The 10,406-nt window shown below is 44.2% G+C and overlaps 1 pseudogene; it reads left to right on the top strand.

The window, feature by feature from the left end:
* The first annotated feature begins 8,453 nt into the window (after positions 1-8,453).
* On the top strand, positions 8,454-8,571 carry LOC124723429 (annotated as a pseudogene).
* The last annotated feature ends 1,835 nt before the right edge of the window (positions 8,572-10,406 follow it).

The raw sequence follows: 10,406 nt of genomic DNA on the forward strand, positions 1-10,406 counted from the left end.
TCACGTTATCAGAGAAAAACAACGTAGCCGCTGAACCTTAATACAGGCGGTCATACTGCCGGACGGTCGCCGTATGTCAACGCAAAAAGACATCGCCAACGCCTTTGTGCAACAATACGGTCATCTCTACAAAGAAGCGGAACACGATCAGCCAGCCCTTCATGAGGTCCCACGAACGCAATCCGCGTGCCACGACGCGACGGCCGACCGAGAGTTAACGGGGGAAGTCACAGATGAAGACGTACTAGAAGCGTTCGATAAGGGAGCATCCAACAAGTCGCCGGGGCCCGGCGGGTTACCGTCAGAGTTTTATCGTACATTTAAAGATCTCATAACTCCGCGATAGACTGCCATGTAACGCGAACTGATGTCGCCCAATGTGCATTTTCCACCCTCCTTCGTGGAAGGAATGACATCCCTATCCACAAACCACCCGGCGGCATAGGGATACAGGCCTACCGGCCACTGACCCTTCTTAATTGCGACTACAAGATCTTCACCAGGATACTTGCAGCACGCTTTAAACGCGTACTGCGCCAAGTGATATCACTCGTCCAAACCCAAGCATAATCCGTTCATCATAAGAATAAATACGATGTAAACTTTGCAGTATGTATTCTTCAGCGTTTGCTGGAACCTTATTGGATTTCAGTTTCACGTGGGACTGCAGCCAAGTTGTATCGAGTACTGTCAAGTACCATAATACGAGTACGTTTTGAGCTGTGCGTTACGCGCACATCGACTTAGTGATAATACGGGACAACAGCTTTACCGGTGCATTTAACTTAGCACTGGCCGGTCAGCTGGTACAGCTTGCCTGCAGTGACATGGCCAGCTGCAGTTCACATGTAAAACGAGACGTGCGGAGGAGCAATACAGCTTCAAATGTCATTTAATTTTTAAGCAGTATGGAATAATACACTGCAAATCTCCCACGATACGCCCCTTAGACGACTAGACGAAAACCGTAACACGTTATCGTTTTTAGCTAAAGTACTATTGTAACTAAAAACAAGAATCATCAAAATTCCTGACTTAACCGCAGGGTATTTTTTCTACATAAGCTGTGTGTAACGTAAGAGAGTATTCAAGGATTTCGCCGTGTAGTTAAATGCTGAAGCCACTGAAGTTATTACTTACAGTCAGTCATCTGGTAATCTCTTAGCTCTTTCGTTATCCGAATCCGAAAATACATTTCAACTCTGGAAGTGTCGCCTGCTACGTGGATAACGAGCCTATCAACAATAGAATCCACGAAGCCAACCAGACGCAGCATTTTCTCTTCTTCTATTATGACGAGCCGTTCTATATTCCACAAGCGTTCGGCAGTGACATGTGAGAAAGCTGCATGCGTTAGTTCCAGTACGTATGGCAGCTTAACAATCTTGTTATTTCTCGGGTCAAATCCTGCACCTTGGTTCCAGATCAGTTCTGCTGGGCTCATATTGTAATGGTACAGTAGCAAATGTAAAAATGCAGCATTTGTATGATGTGCTCGATGCTGTGAAAATGATTGTTTTTCATGTTTCTACGATACTTATCTACCTCCGTGTTATAAAACGATGGCCATAGTCCAAATAAAGAGGATTTGGTTTTTCATTTTTCCGTTAGAAATTAAATTGTTATGTTTTCTTAATTTAAACAACTTTTATGAACAGTCTTTCATAAAACATCAATAATTAACAATTTGTATTTGAAATGGAAAAAGGAATTTCGCGTCCAATATGTAATTATAAATAAGTAGACGTGCATTATTCATAAAAAATGAAGATGAGTTTCATAATTACGAGATGTATGTGTTTCAAATTGAACGAGAAAAAAAAAATGATACTTCACGAATTTGAACTTACGCACGAATAACTGCATTTGCTTCACATTCCATTACGCTACCGACTGCGTTACATGATCTACATGAGTGTCTTTATCAACTGCATTATATACAACGCTGGGAAAACTTCAGAGCCGATTATCTCTGTAAACGTCCGCAGCTCGTGGTCGTGCGGTAGCGTTCTCGCTTCCCGCGCCCGTGTTCCCGGGTTCGATTGCCGGCGGGGTCAGGGATTTTCTCTGCCTCGTGATGACTGGGTGTTGTGTGATGTCCTTAGGTTAGTTAGGTTTAATTAGTTCTAAGTCTAGAGGACTGATGACCTCAAAGGTTAAGTCCCGTAGTGCTTAGAGCCATTTGCACCATTTTTTGTAGAGGCTGAGACTGTACGCGTTTTTTGAAATAAAAACGACGTGGCTAAAGCGTGATTAAGAAAAACGTTGATGGCTGTTAATACATTTGAATACCTTAAAGTTTTATTTAGCGTGACTTAGTAATAAGATAACTAAGACGTAGGACCTACTTCCAAGAGCGTAAAAACACCAGTGTACGTGTGGTACAGCTACTGACCAATCATCGCGTTTGTGTTCGTTTACATCACGTTTATTCTTATGATAAACGGATTATAGGAAGGAATAGCAATATACAAACGGCACTCAGCGACTACCGCGATGTTATCGCACTGGCAACAACATGTCGCCTCCGGGGTGCACTGGTATCGATAGACTTCGATCGAGCCTTTGACAGGGTAAGCTACGCCTCTCTCTTGGAAGTTATGATGCAAGTGAAGTTTCCACAGAGTTTTGCCACCGTCGTTATGCGATTACTCCTCGGCGCCTCATCCAGAGTGCTCATCAATGGACGCATGGTGGGGTCCATCACCATCTTCCTTCCGATCGGTCAGACAAGGGTGAGCGCTGTCGACGATACTGTATGCCATCTGCGGGCTCCGGGATCGACTCCAAGGAATGACGAAAAGGCACAACAAGTTTATATGCAGAACATGCGTGGATGAACTAGTGTTTTTAGCACGGTCGGCCGACGAGGCAAGAGCGGCCTTGCATTGGATTAATTTGTATGGTATGGCTACGGGAAATCGTATGAACATGGCAAAGTCGGGAGCGATTAACATTAGGAGAGGACTCCCGACGGCAAGTGCAGCACCACTACAGCCGATAAACAAGATGAAATGCCTAGGAATTATCTTCGCTACAGACGCTCGACGCACGGCGGCACTGAGCTACAGACCTCTTCTAAACAATTCGTGCGAGTGTCCGAAGTCACAGGTTTAGCGCTCTGGACATGATACAACGGATCACCTTTGCCAACACTTATCTAGCTTCTCGCATCCCCCACCTGGCCCAAGTTCTTCCTATGCCGGTGGTGTTGGCGCCCCGAATCCTGGCGGCATTAGGATATTTTGTGAGCACAGGTCTGCTTTTTAAGGTCGGATACGAAACCCTCGCCCTTCCTAGTAGTCGTGGCGGTCTTGAAATAGTCCACGTCCAAGACCGAGCAGTGGCTATTTACGTAAGCATGATGATAAAGATGTGAACACGACACCGGATAAGTCTGACGTGCACCTTGATCTTCTCGACTGGCACTGGTAGCGGTGGCTCATATCTCACCATCGCTTGCTCACATAGGAACCTTTTTTTGGACCACAGTTATGTACATATGGAACCAACGACCACCAGGACGTCAACGGCACGTGGTATACTCGTATAGCGCCTCTTGGCTCGACGACGGCCGAATAATGCCGTTGAGCGCCGACAACTAATAGTGACATGGTCAGTGGTATGGCGTACAGTACACCACGCACATCTTGACACGGGGAAGCACGCACTGTAGTATCAGGTAGTAAATGGGAAATACGGACTCGTTCCAGGTTGCTTACAATTCATATGGCGGATGCGTCACTGTGTCCACAGTGCGAGAACTGCGTGACCGCTACGGTCGCAGGTTCGAATCCTGCCTCGGGCATGGATGTGTGTGATGTCCTTAGGTTGGTTAGGTTTAAGTATTTCTAAGTTCTAGGGGACTGATGACCTCAGCTGTTAAGTCCCATAGTGCTCAGAGCCATTTGACCCATTTCCACAGTGCGATGTTATAGACACAGAGGAACATCGCCTGATATGCGGGCCCTCGGTTGACGTGTGGTGTTTGGACCAAAAAAATGATCGCCTTCCCCCTTCGGGTGGTGCCGCAAGCAAAGAACCACGGATACTACTTCACCCAGATATGACATATTATCCCCGAACGAAGACAAACGCAGTGACTTGGATTCGGGGTCTGACTGTGCTTTAACTTTTCCGAGAGGACAGTAAGGATGTACTCGCCTTTGGGCCTTACTACAAGAACATCACTCACAGATTATGAGAAATCCGAGATATCGAACATATTATGCTAATTTTTTAGAGATAGCCTTGCTTGATCCCCCACCCATTGGGGTGTAACGTGCAGGAGAATGAAATTATTGTCTATAAGTATTCAGATCAAGAAAGGACCAGGACAGTGGAGAGGATCCACCACCATACGTGAAGACGTACCTGGCACCAACGCGAGGTACACCGGGATTAGCGAGGGACACAGCCAAGAAGAGGGACGTGGTCCGTTATTGGTTTGTACTTATAGAAGCAGTTTACGTTTGTTATTGTTACACGATTATGTAAAAAAGTCCACTTCTTTACGTTTTCCAGAAATATTTTATTTTATAAAGAACATCGTCTTACTTAAAAAAAAAGAAAAAGATAAGGCGACCGCTCCCGATAAGCGGAAAAAAAGCCGCGTAGTCAGTGGATCACTGGATGAAATCCCGTACATGTTTCAGTTTCTTTTTAATTTAAAATTTCTTCAGCACTAGTCATACTATTTCACACATATTACATTTGAAGGGTAATATGCTCAAAAGACGCAAGTACACATACATGAAAGGCAAAGGTCCAGAAAAATAGCGGGTAAGTGCTTAGTTTCAGAATCGCAAGGTCTTTGGATCGAATCTACATGCTGTCACTTATTTTCTTTTTCATTTCCACATAATTCGAACAACAGATTTATTGTGACTAGACAAATTATCAACAATGGGTTCAAATGGTTCAAATGGCTCTGAGCCCTATGGGACTCAACTGCTGCGGTCATAAGTCCCCTAGAACTTAGAACTACTTAAACCTAACTAACCTAAGGACATCACACACATCCATGCCCGAGGCAGGATTCGAACCTGCGACCGTAGCGGTCGTGCGGTTCCAGACTGTAGCGCAATTAACCGCTCGGCCACTCTGGCTGGCTATCAACAATGGGGATTCATTTATTATTTCCATGCTATTTATTCTCAAAAAAAGAAAAAAAATGGTAAAGAGATCGGAAATAAAAAAGGATACACAAGGCCTTTCAATCAAATCGGTATAGTCATTTTTTATACTATTTTATTCACATTTGTGGCAAGTATGATGTGTAACATACGGAGCACTGCACGAATTAGGATGATGCTTAACATAGAAAGTAATATTGCGACATACAGTTATTAATGAAGGCCGAAGTTTTGAACGTGTACGGTTTTTTCGTTGTGTGCGTGGCGTATCACACACATTTGTTGTTAGAATTACATGGGAACGAAAAAAAAAAAAAAAAAAGCTGGCAGCGAGATTCGATCCACACACCGCGCGCTTAGAAACAAGCACTTGCTCACTCGACTCCGGACTCCGAGGATACGAAGTTCATAAACACGCGTAAAATTTTCTAATTCTGTTTTCTTGAAAATGGTTGATACCTGCATCTTCCTGTTTGTGTCCTAATCATACCCTACGAACCGTGTCAGTATGTGTCAAATGGCTAAGAGGAAGTTCTCGCACACCCCTTGTTAGTCTTAGTTTGCTGAATGTGTTTCTCCAGTTACACCAAGTCTTCGAATTCCATGCCGAAAGTTTAAGTTTCTGACCGACCATCAAAAAATTTGCACACACCTTCTGCAACTAAATCTTGTCCAAATTTCTTTGCTTCTTCAATAACCATTGGCCCTGTTACCAGCTTTCCTTCGGAACGTACTGCACTAAACCGTTTGTACAATATGCTATGTAATCGTTCCAGTTTTTTTCCTGCGAATAGGCTATCTGTGGACAACGTTCCAATCTCAGTTCCTTTTTTTTTTTTTTTTTTTTTTTTTTTTTTTAGGCAGGATTCGAACCTGCGACCGTAGCGGTCTCACGGTTCCAGACTGAAGCACCTAGAACCGCGCCGCCACTCCGGCCGGCATTCTTTGTTCTTTCCTATTCTTCCAGTATGCTTTCATCTGTTCACTATGTTTCTTCTTTCTGTTTTCAGACCGTTTTGAACCAGTCGTTTTAGCTATCCTGCCTTGGCATCCTTCCATTTTTCAGTACTTTTTCCCGAAAAGCTTCTCTGTTGTTTATATCTTATGTTTTATATTGTTTCTTTCGAAATCCTTTTTCACTTCGTTGACCCAACTTGTAGTGGACTTCTTACACCACAAATATTTGAAAATCTTGTTAGTTAATCTACCGTCTTACATTCGAAATAAATGTCCAAAAAACGTGTCTTCTTTTTCTCATTGTATTTGAAATATTTTCTATATGTTGATGTATTTCAGCATTACTTCGTAATTTCCAGCCTTCTGTTGTGTTTTGTGGTCCTAATATTTTCCTTATAATTCACCTTTCTAGTACTTCCAACTTATCTAAATTATAGTTTAGTGTCAGGCATTCACTTGCATATAGGCATTCTGACTTTGCTAATGTGTTGTAACGCCTTATTTTTGCATTTTTGTATAGGTACTTTTCCTTGTAGAGGTCTTTGGTGATACCACATGCTCTCCTCATTTTGTGCAACCTTTCCTCTATTGCAAATTTTTCCAAAGCATTTTCTTGGATTATTCCGCTAGATATTTGAATTTCTTTTTTTACCCACTCTATTTGGCCAATATCTGTTTTCAGGAATTCTGGAGCGTCCTTAATCTTTGTTACAAATTTTTGTTTTTTCTGGAGAAATTCTTAAACCGCTTCTGTGGGCTATTTCTTCCAAGAGATCTATTTGTGTTATAGCAGATGTCACATTTTCGGAAAGTATAGCAACCCATCTGCAAACGTAAAGCAATTGATTTCGGTCATTTCGCTTCCTCTTCCTAACCTGATAGGCGAATGTTGAGTTCAAGAAGTTTTTCGTTCCAAATTCTCACTGCTTTCTCTAACACACTATTAAAAAGAATTTGGTATAGGCCGTCACCTTGTCGTACACCTGTTTTTATTTTGAAAGGCTGTGAAATTGCTCCCATAAATTTTACTATACAGTCTGCACCTGTAAGTGTTTCACGGATCAGATTTGCCAGTTTAGACTTAACGCCAGATTCACGAATTATTTTCTCCATAGTTTCTCTGTCAACAGAATGAAAAACCTTTTTGAAATCCAATACAATGTTCTTCGAATTAAGTGATCTGTGGTGAATTACCTGGCTTCCGGCTGTGGTACGAGTGCGTCTACAGAGAGGCAAGTTTATCCTCTTCTGTGTTTTCCACGTAGTATATTTATTAAATTTCGTGCGTGTTTTTCTGCTGAAGAGGGTTAATCTCACGTTTTGTAAGTGCAAATTCATTCAATCTTTAGCACAATATTTGCTCACTGAGCAGTCGGCTACGTATCTCTCTAACGCATCAGCGTCCATTGGTGACACATCAGGAGGGTAACATGTCGCATATTTAGGATTGTCTGCTTTTATAGTTCACTTCTTCAGTTAGTTTTGCTAGGATGGGTAGGATGGATTTGTGCATGCTGTGTGCGGACGCAGGAGGTGGTGGCCGCAGTTTGCGAACAGCTGAACGTGCTGTTCGCTACGGCCAGTCACCTTCAGGATGCTGCCTCGGGTGTAGCGTGGGTGGAAAATCTGGCGTGTCGCATAGGACACCACAGGTGACTTTTTTTGCCCACGGACTCTGATCCCGAGGCACCTCCTAATGCTCACGATGCGATGGATCCGCCCTCACAGCGCAGGGAGTGGCAGGTGGTAACGCGTTCTCGTCGCTCGAGGCCGAGGGCTAATGTGGAGACTGGCCGCCTGGCCTCGCCCATTCACCCTGTGAATGGACAGGTGGCCGCTCCTTCAGCGGGGTAAGAGCAGGCACACGGGGGGGGGGGGGGGGGGGGAGGGGGAGGTTTACTGGTTATTGGGAGCTCCAATGTTAGCCGCATTATGGATCCCCTTAGGCAGAAAGCGTTCAGGGTTGGAAAGAGAGCCAATGTTTACTTGGTATGTCTGCTGGGGGGGATTCATCCGACATGTGAAGGCGGCCTTATTGGTAGTAATTCAGCGTGCAGGGTGCAGTCGTCGGCAAGTTGTGGCTCATGTCGGCACCAACGACGCCTGTCGCACGGGTTCTGAGCCATCCTCAGTTGATACAGGCAGCTCGTGGGGTGATGGAGACTGCTGGCCTTGGTTGCAGGGTACAAGTAGAGCTCGCAATTTGCAGCATTGTTTGCAGAGTTAATCTGGGTCCTTTGGTCTGCAGCCTAGTGGAGGCTCTCAACCAAAGGCCTCGTCGACATTGTGACGGTCTTGGCTACAGGTTTCTAGGCCTGCGTTATCGTGTGGGGATTTGTAGCACTCCCCTTGATAGGTCAGGGCAACGGCCTTGCTGCAGTGGATACACCGGTTCCCGTCAGATCACCGAAGTTAAGCGCTGTCGGGCGTGGCCGGCCCTTGGATGGGTGACCATCCGGGTCGTCATGCGCTGTTGCAATTTTTCGTGGTGCACTCAGCCTCGTGATGCCAATTGAGGAGCTACTCGACCGAATAGTAGCGGCTCCGGTCAAAGAAAACCATCATAACGACCGGGAGAGCGGTGTGCTGACCACACGCCCCTCCTATCCACTTCCTCAGCTGAGGATGACACGGTGGTCGGATGGTCCCGATGGGCCACTTGTGGCCTGAAGACGAAGTGCTCCTCCTCCTCCTTGATAGGTCAGGGGTACACTACACAAAGAAAGCTGCTACTCGTGTAGCAGAGTACCTGTGCAGTGCACATGCTGGTTTTTTTAGGCTAGACGGTAGTTTGAGGTGCTCTGATGAACACTCACCAGTTGATACGCAGCAGGGGAAGTCAGAGACCATTCAGAGTAAAGACACTTCGACTGTCAAAATCTTATCAGCAAACTGTCAAAATATTCGTAATGAAGTTTCAGAATTTACTGCCCTCCTGGAATGTTCTTGCGGTCAAATTGTTCCTGGGACCAACAACTGACCGAAACCCAAAGTGAAAAGCTCTGAGATATTTAGCAGGCCATGGAGCATATATCGGAAGGACAGATTAGAGGCCATACGAGAGGCAGTTTTCATTGCAGTTGACAAAAATATTGTCTCCATTGAGGTCGAAGTTGAGTGTGACAGTGAAGTCATCTGGTCGCATATAAGAGTTGTAGGTAAAACTAAGTCGGTTGTTAGGTGTTTTTACCCGGCACCCGATTCCGCTGTGGCAGTTCTAGAGCCATTCAAAGAAAGTCTACGGTCAATAGCGCGTAAATACTCAGATCATGCAATACTAGTTGGAGGCGACTTTAACCTGCTGAGTATAGACTGGGAGGTCTATGGATTCATTGTGGGGGTTACAGACAGACAGTGACGCGAAATACTTTTGAACAAATTTCTGAAAACTCTCTTGAGCAGCTACCTCGGCAGCCCACACGCAATGGAAATATCTTAGACCTTGTAGCTACAAATAGGTCAGACCTAATCGGCAATGTCAGTATAGAAACGGGGATTAGCGATCATGATGTCATTAGAGCAACTATAATTACGAAAGTTAATAAATCAGTCAAGAAGGCTAAGAGAGTGTTTCTGCTAGATAGAGGTGATAAGCAGTTATTAACATCTTACTTACACTGTGAATTAGCATCACTTGGTACCAGTATGACGTATGTAGAGGAATTATGGGCAAAGTTTAAGCAGATTGTAAATCGTTGTCTGGAGAGTTACGTGCGTAGTAAGTGGTTAAAGATGGAAAAGATCAACCATGGTTCAGTAACGAAATTCGTATGATGCTGAGGAAGCATAGGCTGTTGCACTCTAGGTTCAAAAGAGGACGCACAAGCGACGGCAAGTAAAGGTTAGTAGAGATTGGTGCGTCCGTGAAAAGATCTATGCCCGAGGCATACAACTACCACCTTAGCAAAAGATCTGGCAGAGAACCCGGGAAAATTCTGGTCTCATGTAAATCGCTAAGCGGCTATGGCGTCCCATAGTCCAGATTATGAGAACTATAAATTATTGAATATTTTTCCTCCATATTAAGCAATTATATTTGTCATATGTAAAAGAAACTCTATTGAAAGGCAAGGAATGATGCGATTGTCAAGAAAAATAATTATCTGTAGGATAAGTATTATTATTATCTTTGTTCTTTTCGGTATCGGCGTGAAACAAAAAGTGGCAGACTCTCTCTTGTTTTGTCTTGTTCTGATAGGACGCAATTGTGCGCAATCTACATAATAAGGTGTGTACATGTTTTATTACTTGGGAAGTGAACTCCAATAGATGTCTAAAGTATTGCTACTGTTAATTTTAACTGTAACCTGCACC

This window comes from Schistocerca piceifrons, chromosome X (assembly GCF_021461385.2).
Source record: "Schistocerca piceifrons isolate TAMUIC-IGC-003096 chromosome X, iqSchPice1.1, whole genome shotgun sequence".
In the NCBI taxonomy this organism is placed as follows: Eukaryota; Metazoa; Arthropoda; class Insecta; order Orthoptera; family Acrididae; genus Schistocerca; species Schistocerca piceifrons.